The 17,145-nt window shown below is 32.9% G+C and overlaps 1 pseudogene; it reads left to right on the top strand.

Moving 5' to 3' along the window:
- The first annotated feature begins 1,758 nt into the window (after window positions 1-1,758).
- The window catches only part of LOC138387422 (chromobox protein homolog 3 pseudogene), a 108,982-nt pseudogene continuing 93,595 nt past the window's right edge, over window positions 1,759-17,145 (top strand).

Below are 17,145 nucleotides of genomic sequence, written 5' to 3' on the forward strand. Positions count from 1 at the left end.
AGTTGTTTCATATATGTCATGAGATACAGGTCAGAGTTTAAGTTTTTCCATAATTGTGTCTAATTATTCTAGTGCCTTTGTTGAGAAGATAATATTTTCTCCATTGAATTGCTCTTGTACTTTGGTCCACAGTCAATTGACCATATTTCTGTGGGTCTGTGTGTTTATACATGGGCTGTCTGTCCTCTTCCCTTGATCTATGTGTTTATCCTTTCACCTAAATACCATATTATCTTAATTACTATTGATTTATTGTAGTAAAATCAGGTCATGATTTTACTACATGAAAAACTTTGTTTTTCCTAGAATCGTTTTGGGTATTCTAAATCCTTTGTCCATATAAATTTTAGAATCAGCCTGTTAAGATTTCCAAAAATAAGTCTGATTTTATTTTGATTCATATTGAATTAAACCTATAGATCAATTTTGGGATAATTGTAATATTCCCTGAATAACAATATTTAGTCTTCTTTTGAGCATAGTATATCTCTGAATTTATTTAGTTTTATAATTTTAAGCATGCAGGTCTTATACATATTATATAAGACATACATGCATATTTCATTTTGAGGAGATGCTGTAGATATTTCTTTAAACATCAATTTCCTAATATTCATTTTTAGTATATAGAAATGTGATTAAGTTTTATGTTCTGGCCTTGTAACCCATTACATTGCAAAATTCTCTAATTAGTTCCAGGTAGGGGCTTTTTTTGGTATAATTTTTGAAATTGTTCTTGTAGAAAAGCATGTCATTTGAAAATGGAGACAGTTATATTTCTTCTTTTCTATCCTGTATATCTTTTATTTATTTTACTTAACTTATTGCACTCTTGAGAGTGGGCCTTCTTTTCCCAATCTTGAATCCTAATTCAGCTTTCACCATTAAGTATAATATTACCTGTATTTTTTTAGTTGATGAATGCAGTCAGGTTAAGGAGGTTTCTATTTCTAGACTCCTGAGAAGTTTTGCCATGGATGGGTATTGAATATTGTAAAATTCTTTCTCTTCAATTTGAAATGATTATGTGATTTTTCTCCTTTATTGTGTTAATAGGGTGGATCACATTGATTGATTTTTTGAATATTGAATCAGCTTTGGATAGCTGGGATGAATCCCACTTGCTTATGAAGCCTTGTCTTTTTATATATTGCTGAATTTGATTTGTTAATATTTTGTTGAGAATTTAAAAGTCTATATTCATGAAGGATGTTGGTTGGTAGTTTTCTTGTGCTTTATATCTGTGTTTTTACATTGAAGTGAAGTAATACTGGCTTTGTAAAATAAGTTAAGAAGTGTTCCCTTCTCTTCAACTATATCTTCCCCAAATGTTTGGCATATGAAAAAATAAAAGCAGTCCTTCTTGGGCTGCACATGTGACTGCAGAGGTTATGCACGCACATTTCTGGAACCATATCCTCCTTCACTGTGTGCAGTGGCCCTAATGTTTACATGCAAACGAAGGCCATTCAGAAGCTCCTTGAAACCTGTTACCCATTGCCCTCTTCTCTTCATGGTTCGCTAAGAGGCCCACTCTGTTATACAAAGAGCACCCTTTCTTTCCTGATGCTCTGAATAGCATCAGACCTCCCTAGCTGTCATGTATTTTCTGGGACTGGGTCCACTTTGATACAAAGTGACCAAAGAAAAGAGAGAAACAAATAACAGGGACTAGGCACACTCTTTTAAGACAACAGGGGCCCCTTTCCCACTCCCTCTGAACAGAGAGGCACATGTCCTCTCAGTTTTGAGGTGCTGATGTGTCAGCTGCTGCTGCTACTCCCACCGCCACAGCTGAGGGTGCAGCTTTTGACAGGCCGCCTGCAGCAGCGCCAGGGAAATGAAAAGAGAAAGAAGCAAATCAGGGATCTCCCCACACACTCTCCTTCCTCAGAGGGCTTCCCTTCTCAATTTTCTGTCCAGAAAGACAAGTTTCTTCTTAAAGCTTTACATGTCCACACAGTTCTGGAATTTAGGCTTCTGCAGAGGCTAAGCCAGTGTGCGAGAGCAGACAACGTAACAGAGGAAACACAGCTGCATTGGCTTTTCCTTGAGTTTTGATTTCTCTCCCTACTTCACCGGGTTTTTTCTTTTCAGGGCCCTCAGATGTTTGCCTCGTGCATTGTGCCCGGGGTTTCAAGTTATGGTCAGTGGGAGAGAGAGGGTGCAATGTGCTTACTGTATCTTAGCCGTCTCCATAAGTCTCAAAACACATTTTTATCATGGTAACTTATGGTGTTATTTGCAAAGGTGCATCTTCAAGCCAGAAATTGCATTTCCTATGGATAGAGATATATGGATAGAGATATGCATGGAGATATACTATCAATGTATGATAAAATTAATTGAAATATGAAAAATGTAAGTAGATTCTTGCCATGGTACCATGATAAATAAGTTCTTGTAAATATTAATACTTTAAGTGTTTCTATTTGAAAAATGTATATTTAGAAATTAAAAGAAATATGACTATTTCCAATCTTCAGGAAGACATCACACCACAGAAAGAGTCCAAAAATATAAATATTTTATATATACAATCTTGATAAATTACAGTTATTAAATCCATAGACCAAAGTTTTAAATTTAAAAAACAATTTACTTTTTACTTTTGAAATTTGAAAATTGAGTGAAAACTCTTGTTCTTTAGGATATAATAACAATAACAATGACATATATTTTACATTTTACCCTTTGTCCCTAAAACTTTGGGAACAAAATGTGATTTTTTTTTTTTTTTCCAATGAATTTACTAAGCAAAGGGCTTCCTTTTACTTTTTTATTTCAGAGCTTCAGCATTGGGGAGGGGCAGGAGTATGTGAAGGATTTTCACTGAGCGTAAACCTGAGTAAAAATGTATTGCTGAGAAGTGGTGAATGGCATCTAACATAGAACAAGGTATGTTCCCATTTACCTGGTGGTTAGAGAAACTATGATTCATGACTTCCCCACACCAGCAGGTCCTTCTCAAAGCAACATATCCATGTGTGGTAGATGGTTAATGTCTTCTTGCCTGAGATCAATTCTCCTTCTGTCAACACCTGAATTTCCCTAAGGAAATATTCTTTTCTACAGTCTAATCCCATTTTACTTAAATGGAGCAGATGTTTCAAAGATGGGGATGTAATGCAGGCCTGGCCAACAGATCATGGCATCCCAACCTGCCCAGAGAGGGTGGTTCCGCTCCAGGAATGTGAACCAATCAAAGACAATCAGAGCTGATTTAGGGCTTTTTTTTTTTCCCTAGTGAAGACCATAGAGATGTTTGTTTATTCCAGTTCTCCTGGAACAGTATGAATTTAAGCCTGGAGTTTGGGAGACTGCAATTGGGTCTTGTGCAGAATGAATGTATGAGAGTGATTAAAACATTGAGGAAAGTGGAATCATAAGCAATACACCAACGTACATGGATAGAGTGAAGAAAGAGAAATCAAATCCTGATGACCTTGGATTTTCTAGAGATTGAAGAATATTTTGCCCTTGGGCTTTTCAATTAAATGATTCAAAAAAATGTCTCTTTTACGGAGTTCTTAAACCAAGTCTGTCACTTTTAGCCAAAAATTTCCTAATACATAACATAATTCCTTTTGGCACATAATATAATAATTCAGTGTTTTAAAACTTGCATGATCATAAAAATCAGTTGGTATTTATTAAAAACGCAGATTCCCAGATCACTCCTCTGAGAATTCTGTTTTATTAAGGGTTCTATTTTTAAAAATGGTCCTGAGATAATCTTATGATCAAGAAAGTACCACAATAAGAAAATTATGCAAAATTAAAAAAAATTTGTGTGATATTATATTCCATTTGCTGAATACTATACAGTTCTCAAAATTGCATAGAAAGCCAGCATACAGCTAGAGAATTATAAAATGTTAGAGATAGAAAAAATGGTAGACATAATCCAATCCAACAGCCCTTATTTTTATAATGAAAAAAATATAGCTGAGAGAAGTAAAGTCGTACGTATACATCTCATAGAGATTAGTAACAGAATACTATGCATCTCCTGCTAGCTTGTATGTATTTTTAGAAAAAAAATAGTAGATATAATCAAATCCAACAGCTCTTTTTTTAAACAATGAAAAAATTGTAGCTGAGAGAAGTAGTCATACATATAAATCCCATAGAGATTAGTAACAGAACAAATACTACAACATGAGTCTCCTGCTAGCTTTTATTTATTTTATTACCAAAATCACAGTTCTAAATTAGAAAATCATGAGAAAAAATACGTAAGTAGCATGATGCTAAAAAATCCACCTTTATTCTTCGTGGGCATAGAAACTTAAAAGCGTTCACAGCATGCTCTAATTTCTTAGCATACTTTATTAAGAATGTGTACTGATTGCTTGATCATTATAACAATAATGAACCCTTTACTCTTTAAACAGACTCTAAACACTTATCCTAACTCATGTTGTTATTTCTTAACTGTATCCTCCAATGCTTATACCAAGTATCTTATATATAATACAATTTCGAGAGGTATTTCTGATGGAAGGATTTTGAGGTCAGACAAGTCATTAAAAAAAAAAAAAAAAAAAAAATCTAAGAATTGACACAAGAAACTCCTTGAAAAATGAGCTGGTCCAAATGCAGTAGTTCCAAACAAGAAATTCATAGGGTTTTATAGACCAACTAAGGAATTTTTTCAAAATCATTTCCCCAGTGTTCTGAAAACTCTCTATGAAATAGACTCTCACTAGAAGTGGCTGATTTAAGGAGTTATGTAAGATCACTTTTTAGATTTAGGTACAAAGCTTCTTCACATTATAAAATAAAGCATTTCACTGAACTGTCTCATCATTTTTCCTCCCCTTGAGAAAATTTAGCCATAGCTGAAAGTTTAAAGAAAGCCTTCCATGAATGTCATAGAAAGTGATATTCTAAACCATTAGTGCCATCTCAAACTCCAAATATGCTTAAAAATATGTAAATGATTGTATAGGTAAAAATTAGGTACTGTCATTGCACATATAAAGAATTTTCTCACAGCATCATATTTATTATTATATGCTAAAAATATATGTTTTGTATATATTTGCATAAGTATGGTTACATAAATTTGTTGCACATATATTTTGTCTCTGTTCCTTATAATTAATTTTGATAGAAAATCTTTCTGAGTGTATATAAATTTAAAAAGGTCAATCTTGTTATCTATGAAAATAAGCAAATACATATAATTTGGGAATAGATTTGGAAGAAAAGGTAAAGATGTTTATGCCTTTGTATAATGTTTATTGATATCAGTAAAATTATTGAAGGAATAGAAAAACATCTAGTCTCAAAATAATTTCCAAATTTGGCTGTAAATCAGAATTAACATGGATGCCTTTCAGAAGTAGACTCTTCACTCTGAGCCTATCAAATTAGAATGTTAGGCAGAGGAGGCGTGGATTCTATATTTTTTGAAAAAAGTTTTTTCCTATTGTTATTTCACTCCTTGGTATGTAGAGGATCATCACACCCTCTGTGTTTGGGTCACCGCATCTCATCTAGAGGAGGAAATGGACAAGAAAGCTTTCCTGAATTTTGGGCAACTATATACATCTACCAAGCTACTGTGCAGCAATCAATAGTTTCAGTGTTTGAAAGATAACCAAACTGAGATGTGTTTACATATCTTCATTCGGACAGAAAAAGAAAAAAAATATGATTGATAAGATTGTCTGATGAAGGAATTAGAAGCTATGGTTAGTATTTAAAAACACTTTAAAGATCTTTCTTTCAATTTAGTTGAAAGGGTAAAAATCAAGATATTTTATAAAATGTATAATGTTTTGTCATATGTGATCTAGTTTCAGGGATAGCCGCAGTCATTCTATACATTTATAGCTAAGAAAATCAAAGAAAGGGACAGACATTGTGAGAGCTTAATGTGTTTTTTGCACTGCCATTAATAATGTGCTATTTTCATCCTGGGCTTTTCCCAAAACCACAGTGTTAGTTTGGATCTTTAGGGATTAAGGATGGAAATAATGAATACATTTTTATCAACTTCAGATCATCTTAAAAGTTGATAGCTTCATTTGACATGTTATGCTCTTGGTTTGTTTTGATTTGTAAATCACTCCAAGACATCCACACAAGTTGCTTTATTATATGAATGACAGCAATTGGATCCCATTATCTCAGTGGTATTTCTACTCACTTCTTCGAATGACAGGAGTGCAATGGCTCACTGGACCATATTTATTTATAATTGTATTTATTTGAAGGATATCCACTTCCTACTAAACTGCAGTTTGTTTTTATGAGCAATTCAAGGAAAATACTATTAGGATATTTTAACATGTGGATTAGCGTACAATGCCTATTTTTATTTTTATTTTATTTTTCAAAATAAGGAATATCTCTGCATTGGGGAAAAAGAATCAGACATGCCTATTTGTTACCTAAGATATTAACAGTTACTAGCTTCCTTCATTTTAATTTATTTTTCTTTCTTTATATGGCTGGGCTGTATTCATTTGGATCGCATCTTTTTCCTGTTCTTCTTGCTGTTTGACCTATTGAAAATCTTTGGAATATCATTTTGTGAAATCACTTAAGCAAAACAATAAGAAGTCTTAAATTATCAGTGTGAATAAGGCAAAATAATTATTTTTATAGCTTTTCTATTGAATGAGAACACACTAACACTATGAGAAAAATTATTTGATAAAACGATAAAAATAGTGACTTGGGAATGTTATTCAGATTATTTTGGAACACAGGGTTTAACTATTTTTATTTTCAATACAATGTTAATGAATATTGCATCCTGGCACGAACACTCTTACTTTTTCTTCCAATGTTCCTTCCAAACTATGGACATTTGCTTGTTTTCATTATAGTCACTTGAATCCACAATGATCATATGAATCTATTACACATATAAATCTTATGATATGTTATTAAATGCTTCACCTCAACTTAAATTTCTTTATTTATAAGGATACATTAAAATCTTTTACATAAGAAACTATGAGTATATTTGAAGGGCAGCTTTGCAAACAATTACCCAAGCTTTTCTTATCCTACGGCTTAGTTTACTCTTACAGTTTGCATAAAACATGACCAATGTTCTAGTACAGGTTCCAAGAGAAGGAGCAGAAAATTATATGAAATTATATGACTATGTGTAAGTGGAAGCTCACAGGCTAGCAAAGTGGCCTTGTTGGAGAGGGGAGATTCTGGAGCTCATGGACTAGTATTGGCCTCTTCCTTTATGCTAACTGGGACCTTCTGAACTGGTTTTCTGTTCATCTACCCCAGAGTGGTGAGGAAAGGAGCCTACAAGGTCATGCAAATTTCCTTCCTCCCTCCCTCCCTCCCTTCCTTCCTTCCTTCCTTCCTGCCTTCCTTCCTTCCTTTCTTTCTCTTTCTTGATGCTGAGAAAGCAAAATTACCATGTCACTTATCTTGTGCTAAAACCATATGCTTTTGAGGATATTCTCTTTCTTACTGTGGAATTGTTTTCTAAGTAACAGAAATATAATTTCTTTACCTCATTTTTAATTGTTTGAAATGCTATACCCAAATGCTTTTAGAGAGTTGATTAGGATGAGATTTTGACACACAATATATTCTAATTTTTAAATCAAATTAAATTTCAACATCACAGCAATATTTTAAATTTCTTAATTGACATATATGATTTACTTTAATATTCTGCTGAAAGTATGTACCTGACATTATAAGCAAATAAATGCAAAGGAACATACATCCCAGAAGTAGGATGAAAACATAAGGAAAATTAGTCAACAGCTGGTCGATTTTACACAATTCTTACTGAATTAACTCATTGATTAATTCTTCCTATACATGGAAAAACAAAAAGGGTATCTCGAGTGGTTTTGCAATTTATCACCCTCTTTTCACTTTGTTAAATATCTCCTTTGTGTAGTTTTAGAATTAGTATTGGCAAGTATCTACAAATGTGCAGAGAATTATTTAGAACTAATTGTTCAGACAATTAGTTGTTGAATCTTCTCTTTCAGCTAAACAACTTCTTTCTATTTTGGAAATTAAAAAATAAGATAACGAAAACCTATATTTGTCAAGACTAATATCTAAGGGGAAACCTAAATTCCACTATTAGTTTTCAGAGCATCATGTGAACCTTGGAATCTTTTAAAGAAAAGTAATCAACAACCTAAAATTATAAAAATGGTATTATAATCACTCAAAATTCTTAATGTAGGGTTCATTATTAAAAAGGGGAATCATCCTATTCATGCCAATAGAATAAGGAGAATGGACTCCTCCTATTCATCAATATGTAAATGATTTGGCAGAAAAATTTCATCATTTCCATGGTAAAGAATTTTAATTCTTACCAGTGGCTAATAACATAATTTAGTTGACAAAATAGCACTAGCAAACCTGGGACCAAGAAATGTTAATTCAATTAAATTATTAACAGAAAAGGATGCGTGTGGAGTGAGTTTCTTTCTTAATTGTGTAGCTATTATTAGATAGTATAGGTATTATTAGATAGGGACATGAACTGTATCCTTGGTAATAATTAGGAAAAAAATGGAAAAATAGAGTTGAAAATGTTTGAAAAAGAAATCTGTATGTACTTGCGAACTTATTGGATGAATAGCATGAAAAGGGGGAGAGGTATAGCCCCAATTTCAGGATTATGCTCTACAATTTTCCTTCCTAGAAATGTACGCTGTTATTTTGCATATGAAAAATGTTCATACACAGTCTTCATGTGATTTTATAATTTATGAACTAATCTATTGTTAATATATTACTCCTTTATTAATAACAACAACAATATTCATGACTTACGGCCTTTATCTAAGAATCTTTGTTACTAAAATATGTAAAGGAATGGTTAAAATATCAGTTGCTACCACTCTGTTTACCAGCCACAGCAGGTTTCCACCAGTTTGTATAAGCAGTGACATTGGAAAGTAGAATATTTTGCCCATAAAATGACATAAATATTGACAGAAGTTTGGTGAACATTCTCAATTTTTTTAAAATAACATTTTAATACAACTTTTATTCTGTGGGAAGCAACATATGTGAGCACTAAAGCATCATATTGATACATGATACTCTCATACAATTGTAATGAAGATGTATTTGATTATAGTTTATCAAACAACTGATAATTGACATCTTTTGTTATTGTATCAATTCATTTGGAAACAGATTATTTCTTAATGAATTAAGAGAAGATGTATTATTGAAATTTCCTTCTTTCATTCTAGTAACCAGCCATAGCTGATAGGTTTAATATTACTTTTTCGAATAGTATTGGCTTGGTATGTTCTATGATCATTTGAGCAATTGTTAAAGAAATGATGGTCTCTTTTCCTCCTTTGATAAGTTTTTTAACATTAAAATGATGGTACAGTATAGAGTTTTCAAAGATTCATTTATATCTCAGAAGTATATTTTGCCACCTTTGTCAGCATATTTCACTGTAAAATATTCCATTAAATTTAAGATTTTCTTACTTGAATTAAAATATAAATAGTGTTGGCAGATTAGGCAAATTGATAACTGTTATTTGTGGAAGATATTTAAAAATACAATTTGAAATATACAACTAAATAATGTTGATCAATATTATTTGTAGTTAACAGTAGTAAACAAATAAGAAATACATATTTTCAAATATTAATATAAAGTCACTTACAGATACAGTTTGGGATGAGTATACTGTACTGGCAACCAAAATCCCTCAGATAGTTTTGCTATTAGTGATATGACCTCTACTATGGTCAACTATTCTTGATAAACTAAAACCAAATGAGTACAATCAATCTTTAATTTTCTTATAGATTTATTTCTAGAAAATGTAATGTCATTAAACCCAGGCAAAAGTATTTTTGTTTAAATTTACATTTTAAAAGATAGGTTTTAAATAGATTTTTCATGTACATCTATATCCATCAAGGCATTTGAGAGATGAGTGGAATGTGAAATCATTGTTTCTTATTAAAAGTTGTCTTAAACATAGCAAAGTGTCTTATGTCTATGGCACTTAGCCACTTAGTGCCAGCACAACCATCCTAACACTGAAACAACAAAGGATCTCAAATTCAGATAATGTTTCCTAGAAATTGCACTGCCCCATTGAGACTCATTACCTAGATGACTGGCCTCTGAATTTATCCTGTGTATTCCCTGAGGTACCATATCGATCATGTCACCTCTCTGCTTAATTTACAAAAGATAACCTCCAAATTCCTTAGTGTGACATCCAATATCCTCCATCATCTGGCTCCAAACTGCAACTCAGAATTTGTCTCTGATAAGATATCTTGTCTTAATGGTTCCATTAGTCAAGAACTCTTATTCGTGTGAATCTGAACTGCTTTTCTTTTCAAATTTTACATAGCATTTGTACTATTGTACACTCTACTTCTGGTACGTATATCTCTACTTTTACTTACACATTATTGTGGTCTCGGTATAGGAGAGTTATTTATCCTAATTGGGTTTGTCCAGAATTTTTAGTCACTAGATCTAAATTCCTAACATACATGAAATTATTATTGTATGCCACAAACATTATTCACACACCTATATCCACAAATACAAAAATATTAAGGGGTTATGAAAACATTCTTGCATTAAAATCTTTTGGGAATACAGTTTATCCCAAAGCTCAAATAACATGATGAAAAACACAAAAATCTTATTTAGATATTCAATTGCATTTGATTTTGGGAACCTAATTAATAGACTTGCCTTATTCTCAAATCATTTTTAATTAGAGAATCACATTCTCTCTGGACTCCTAATATTTCACTGCTTTTCTCCTGGTGCAAAAGTGAGAAGAAAGGGATTTATGCCCAATAAAAAAATAAATAAAACTTTCACATCAGGCTGAGCCTATATGTTTGCAGCTGAATCTGAATGATCTATATGTTTCAGTGGGGCCAATTTACTAAAAAGAGTTTGCAGGATTCTCTAAGTGACAGAGAAGCTAGAAGTGACACTCTCAACTTTTGAGGACACAATGTGCATAAGCTATAGTTAAAGTCTTTCCATTTTAAAGTGATCTACCACAAAAATGTAGACTCAGCCGAAGAAACTTGTTAAACTCTTTCAAGCCCAGAGGATCTAATATTAAATGAAAATTTGCTCTCTGTGTTATATATGAGTCCTTGGACTAACAAAAAATATACTTAGCTTTATATTTATTAAAGAAAAATATAAATATAAATATAAATGAATAAGGAATTGGAAAACTGAGAGAAATGGTAATGGCCACAGAAGGAAAAAAAGGATATACTCAGCAAGTTGCAGGGAAGATAAGAAAAACCAAATTTTTATCATTGGAGAGTAAATGAATCAATGAGATGGATCATTCCCTTCCTGGATAGTTATAAATTGGGAAAATTGGCCCTAACTAGCAGAGAATGACCTGGGATTATACAAAAATACACAAAACTGGCCTCTCCATCCAACTCTTCCACTTATTAACTAAGTGACCTTGTTCAAATTATTTAATTTTTGTGTGACTTAATTTCACCTCATTGTCTTAAATAAGAACAAAATAAGAATTAAATGAAGTACAGACATGTTATTAATGCCTCACTTATGTGAGCATCCAGCTGAGGTACTGCGAAGGCCAAATCATAGAAGTAAATTCAAGACTAAAGTGTATTCAAGACCTGCTGAAGCAAAGCCTAAAACCAAGCCCAGACAAGATCTACAGGGGACTGTAGCAGTGAAGTTGAGTTTCAAAGAGTCGCCAAAGGTAACATGACTAATAGTTATAATGTTGCATCATGGGTGGGATCCTGTAGTGAAAAAAAAGTGCATTAGGAACAACCTAAGAAAATCTGAATAAACTACAGACTATTTAATTACTAGTAATGTACTAATATTGGTTGATTAATTGTGGCAATTATGCACTACTAATCTGAGTTGATAAGAGAAACTGGGCATCCAGTACATAGGAACTCTGTACTATTTTCACAATTTTTCTATAAGTCTAAAATTTTTCTAAGATAAAATTATATATATATGTATATTTAAAAAGCGCTATGTAATACCACTTCCCAACCTACATAATGGTTAAAATCAGTGCAATTACCATTGGGCAGAACAGGAAATTGAGGCTCAAAATACATTGGAGGAACTTGCTAAGACACATAGCTAGTAAATAAATGTTGAAGCTGATCTTAAACCCATATGTCACTGTGAGGCCTGAGTGCCTTCTGCTGTGCATCATGACTCTGCAACTTCATAGAAACTGCGTCTAAGCAATGACAATCAATGACTGCCTGCTGTAGACAGCAAGTATAAAATGATAGGATCCCACTCATGGGCATGATTTAATTATCCATCCTAGTTGTCAGGACTAAATAAAATAGCTGTAACATCCTCCACTACTTTTGCTTTCTTGCTCAGAAAAGAAACCTTTCCAATTTGCATTGGTCCAATTACCATTAATTCATTTTATAAAAAAACCAAGAATAGAGAAGCTATGTGAGAGCATTTTGAGAAGAATAGTGAAAGATAGGAAGATCATGCTAAATTTAAAGTCCATAGACTTAATATATCTGATATCTCTATGTGAAAAGAGAATTACTCATCAGGATGCTTGCCTGTATACACTGACTCTTGGGAAAAGATTGTAAAATCTTTGATCTCTCTCTTTTTCAGGTTTTGTGATGCATTTGCCGGAGGCAATTTTCACATATCCACCTTTATTCCAATAAAGCCAAACTACATGTAACAGAGTTATATGCAAATATCCTTCCCAAAGAATGTTAAACCAATGTAGAATCCCTCAGCTTAATTTTATTATAGCTGTGGGTCTCATAAATCTTTAATTTATGTCGTCTGGATTGCTGAGAATATGCAGTCCTGTGATGTTTAGTAATGCAATAAAAGCAAATTCTGTGTACACAGGACAATTTCATTTCAAATGCTTAGTGTGTGTGTGTGTGTGTGTGTGTGTATGTGTGTTTCTCCTTAGAGAGTTGTATTTCCCTGGATTTTTCTTACTTTTTTGTTATTGCTAAATTAGCCATCTCTTTTTGACTCTTACATATATCCCTTCTCTTTTCTTTCCATTAATCCAAATATGAAACAAACTCATGCTCCCTATAGTTTGCACAAACACATTTTATGTGAGTCAGCTATCTATAGTAGAAATTAAGTGAAGTAGATTTAGACCATTTTTGTTTGCCCAGCATTTCACCCTCACCCTTTTTTGGGGGAAATATTATAGTATCCAGATGTTGCATATTCAATTTTTAGGCAACATCATTCAGTAAAGGTTGTTTAGCCCAAGAACGAAGGGACAGGCATGTGGCCTCAGCTAAGTCAAGCTTAACATTCCATCTCTGATCCCTGATCCACATCAGCCAATCACGTCGAAAGTAACAGCTGAAAGGTAGTTCGCAGAGGCACTATTTGAGGTCTGAACCAAGCCACTCTGAAGTGAGCTCTGGTTCTTAATTCATCAGTTTCTAGTCGCCAATGAATTCTCTTTTGGCTGAAGCCACCTTGGATGAAAGTCACAACCTTCACAATTAGAAAAATATTACCTGGTCAATGTAGGCAAAGGGGAAAGGGAATACCGCGACCCACTGAACATGGAATGAATAGATATCCCTGTTTATAAAAGAGGGAGATCATCACCACTGTGAATGTCTCAAGAGTTCACCTTCTACCTTCTTTCTAGCTTCTCACCATATTTTTGGTTTCTTTTTCTTCTCACATTTCACTATGTTCTACTTTTTCTCTAGGATCCTTCTCTCCCTTCCTCTCTCACTGACTAGACTGAAAACTAAACATTTGGCTTAGTTTATTATGCAGATAAACTAGAATTTTTGCAGGATTGGTCAGTCATTCTTTAAAAATTTTAATATGCAGTACATGTGCTTGGTACAAAATTAGAAAGGTATCAAAGGCTACACACAACTGAAAGAATGTTTTCCTACCACTACCATCTGCTATATATCCAACTTTTCTCCCTAGAGGCACACATTGTTACCAGTTTATAAGGAGATAGTTGAGAAAATTCTTGAAATTTTCTATGAGTTTTTAAAGAGAATCAATAGATTATACTTTTATAGAAAATTTTGAAAAGGAATAATTGCTTTAGTTATTAAATAAATCATTATGTAAGGAATATAGAAAATAATTAGACATATAATTTTATTCTTCTTAGGTAATTACATAATAATTGCCTTTTTTGTTTTCTCTCAAATTTATTCCATAGAAAGGATTAATAAGTATGCATGAGTAAAAAAATAGAAATAATGGCTCAATTTCCCTTATTTTATGTAGTATTATAAGTTAACATCAAGAAATAAAAGAAGGATATTATTACACTAAATAATGCAAAAACATTTTGAAATATCCAGGTAAAATAAAATCTTCACTTACATTGTCAACAAATCAGTATCTCACTTTTCTTTTTACATTTGTATGTAATAAATTTAAAACCTTATTAGAGTCACTATCTTACTGAAATTTTTTAATCATGATTTAAAAAATAAATCAACTATAGAAGAATAACTGGTATATTAAAAAAGAAACAGTGGAATGCTAATACAATGTTATAGTATTATATATACTTTAACTAGATACCAATTATTGGTCCCCATGCAGGCTTTATACACATGTAAGAGGCATGGACATGAGCACATTTTCATACACAGTCCTTGTAGAATCTAGTACTTTTGCGCTGATTCTCATGTAGTGCTTTTCACTACGTCTTTTGATGAGCTATGAAACACATGAAAGTAGAATCAAAATTCTTTTTTTATAATGTTACTGTTATTGAGCTAGACCCATCAGTTTTATCTTTTCATTATTTTGTGGTGTGAAGTTGTTTGAGAGGATATATATGTCCTCAATATAATTTAAGGGCTTTATATCCTGACTCCAAGAAAGGAGAAAATCTTCTTTGTAATCATTGTGATTGAATTTATAGCATTTTAAAAAACCACTTATCCATACTTAGGAGTATGAAATTGCATCCAGGGGTTGAAAAATCTCTTAAATTGCCTAGATTTTTCTTTTCTACTTATGTATGATGAAGAGAGCAATTTTGGCAATGTTCAGTTGGATTTTTCCATTGGCTTTTAGCTATACCTCTTCACATTATCATTTTAGTGGTTGCTTCAGGGAATATTGTGTACAAATTTAACTTACAACAAACTAATTAACATTACATTTTTTTTTCTACGAAATATAGGAAATTTGCAACACTATAGTTCTATTTATTTCCTTGTTCTTTGCACTATTCTTTTTATATATATTGCAACTACATGCATTGAAAACACTGTCATGTTTACGTGAAAATTAGTTTATATACACCTGTGTATTTTAGAGAAACTAAGACAAGAAAGAAGGGAATATATAGTCTTTTGTGTTTACACATATACTTACCAGTTTGGGTTTCTTCATTTCTTCCTGTGGATATACATTAAAACATGGTTTCTTTTCCCGTTGGTCTAAATAAGTCCCTTAGGCCTTTGGCCAGCACAGGTCTGCTGCTGATGAATTCACTCAGTTTTTTTTTTTTTTTTTTAAATATGAAAACTTTTTCATCCTCTCTTGATTTAAGAATGTTAATTTCTCTGTGAAGAAAATTCTTCACTGGGAATTTTATTATTCTTTAAGTATTTTTAAGTTAGTGTTCCATTGTCTTCTTATCTTCACAGTTTCACATGGGCAGTGTGATTGTCCATTTCACGCGTCAAATTTACTGAGTTACGGGGTGCCTAGATTAAATATATTTCTGGGTGTATCTGTGAAGGTGTTGCCAAATGAGATTAGCATTTGAATCAGTGGACTCAGTAAAGTAGAGTGCCCTTGTCAATGTGGGTGGGCATCAACCAACTGAGAGCAGTGAATAGAACAAAAAGTCTGAGGAAAGAGGAATCATCTGCTTTTTATTTGCACCTGTCTACTTGAGCTGCACATTGGTCTTTTCCTAGCCTTGGTCTGGGATTCACACAATTAAACCCCTTGTTTCTCAGGACTTTGGACTTGGACTAGAATAATACCACTGGCAGTCCTGAGTCTTCAGCTTTCAGATGGCTAATGAAATTCTCAGCCTACATAATCACATGGGCAAATTTATATCTATAAACATATATATATATACGTATATATATATATACTCTATTGATTTTGTTTCTCTGGGAAACTCTGAATAACACAAGGTACCAAGGATGGTGTTAAAGATGAGTTTTCTGAGTTGGTTCTGGAGGTTCTGAAATGGGCTCTCTAATTTGATTAGACTTAAAGATGCTCATGACTATTTTCAGTAGTAAAGTGAGCACTGGCAGTCCATGGCATGATCCAACAACAGAGGTATTCAAAATATTTGGATTGGATACTCCTAATAAACTGCATATAAGAAAGAAGGAGCCAGGTGATTCTGTGTAGGTCATTTGGAGTGGGGAGGACTCTTCTACTGGCAAAGGAGACTCATCAGGATTTAGGGGCCCAATGGCCCCAGCTTCATCAGGATCTTCCCACATGTCCTTATTCCAACTCACAGGATCCCATTCTTCCCCGATCAATGCCCTCACTTTAACAGTAGAAACTCTACTTGACCATTTTTTGAAAACTAATGAATATAATTATGTTGGCTAGTTGCACCTAATGTCACTAGATAAAGTGATACAAAAAAAAATGCACTCAGGGATTTGAATTCCCAGTTCACACACCACATAAATAACCTAAAAGCTTTTATATGTGCGCTTATTTCCTATAGCCACAGGGCTAAAATTGTTAAAAGCCAAATGCAAAAATCTCATCCTAAGACTGGCTGAATTAGAAAGCAAGTTGAATTTCCAGCCTTGTAGAGTTTCTACTGTAAAAGTAGAAGGCTTCCTGATGCCCAAATATCAGGCAAACATGAAAATGTTACCTGTTAAAATATTTCTTTCAAAGGCAGTTTTCTTCTAGTTTCTCTTTTTTTTCTCTCCAGTTTCTTCAAATAATTGGGTTTTTTAAAGCATTATATCCATATTTACAGTTTTTATCCTCATGAGAATAAATCCTACCAAGCTACTTAATCATTTCATTACCTGGAATCCATCTTTCTTTTTGAAACATTTCCTTGAGAACTTGAATGATTTGAGTGAGAAGAAATCAGGCAAAAATCATTCTGAAATGGAATAATGATTGATAGAGGCATTCTTC

Source organism: Eulemur rufifrons, chromosome 1 (assembly GCF_041146395.1).
Source record: "Eulemur rufifrons isolate Redbay chromosome 1, OSU_ERuf_1, whole genome shotgun sequence".
In the NCBI taxonomy this organism is placed as follows: domain Eukaryota; kingdom Metazoa; phylum Chordata; class Mammalia; order Primates; family Lemuridae; genus Eulemur; species Eulemur rufifrons.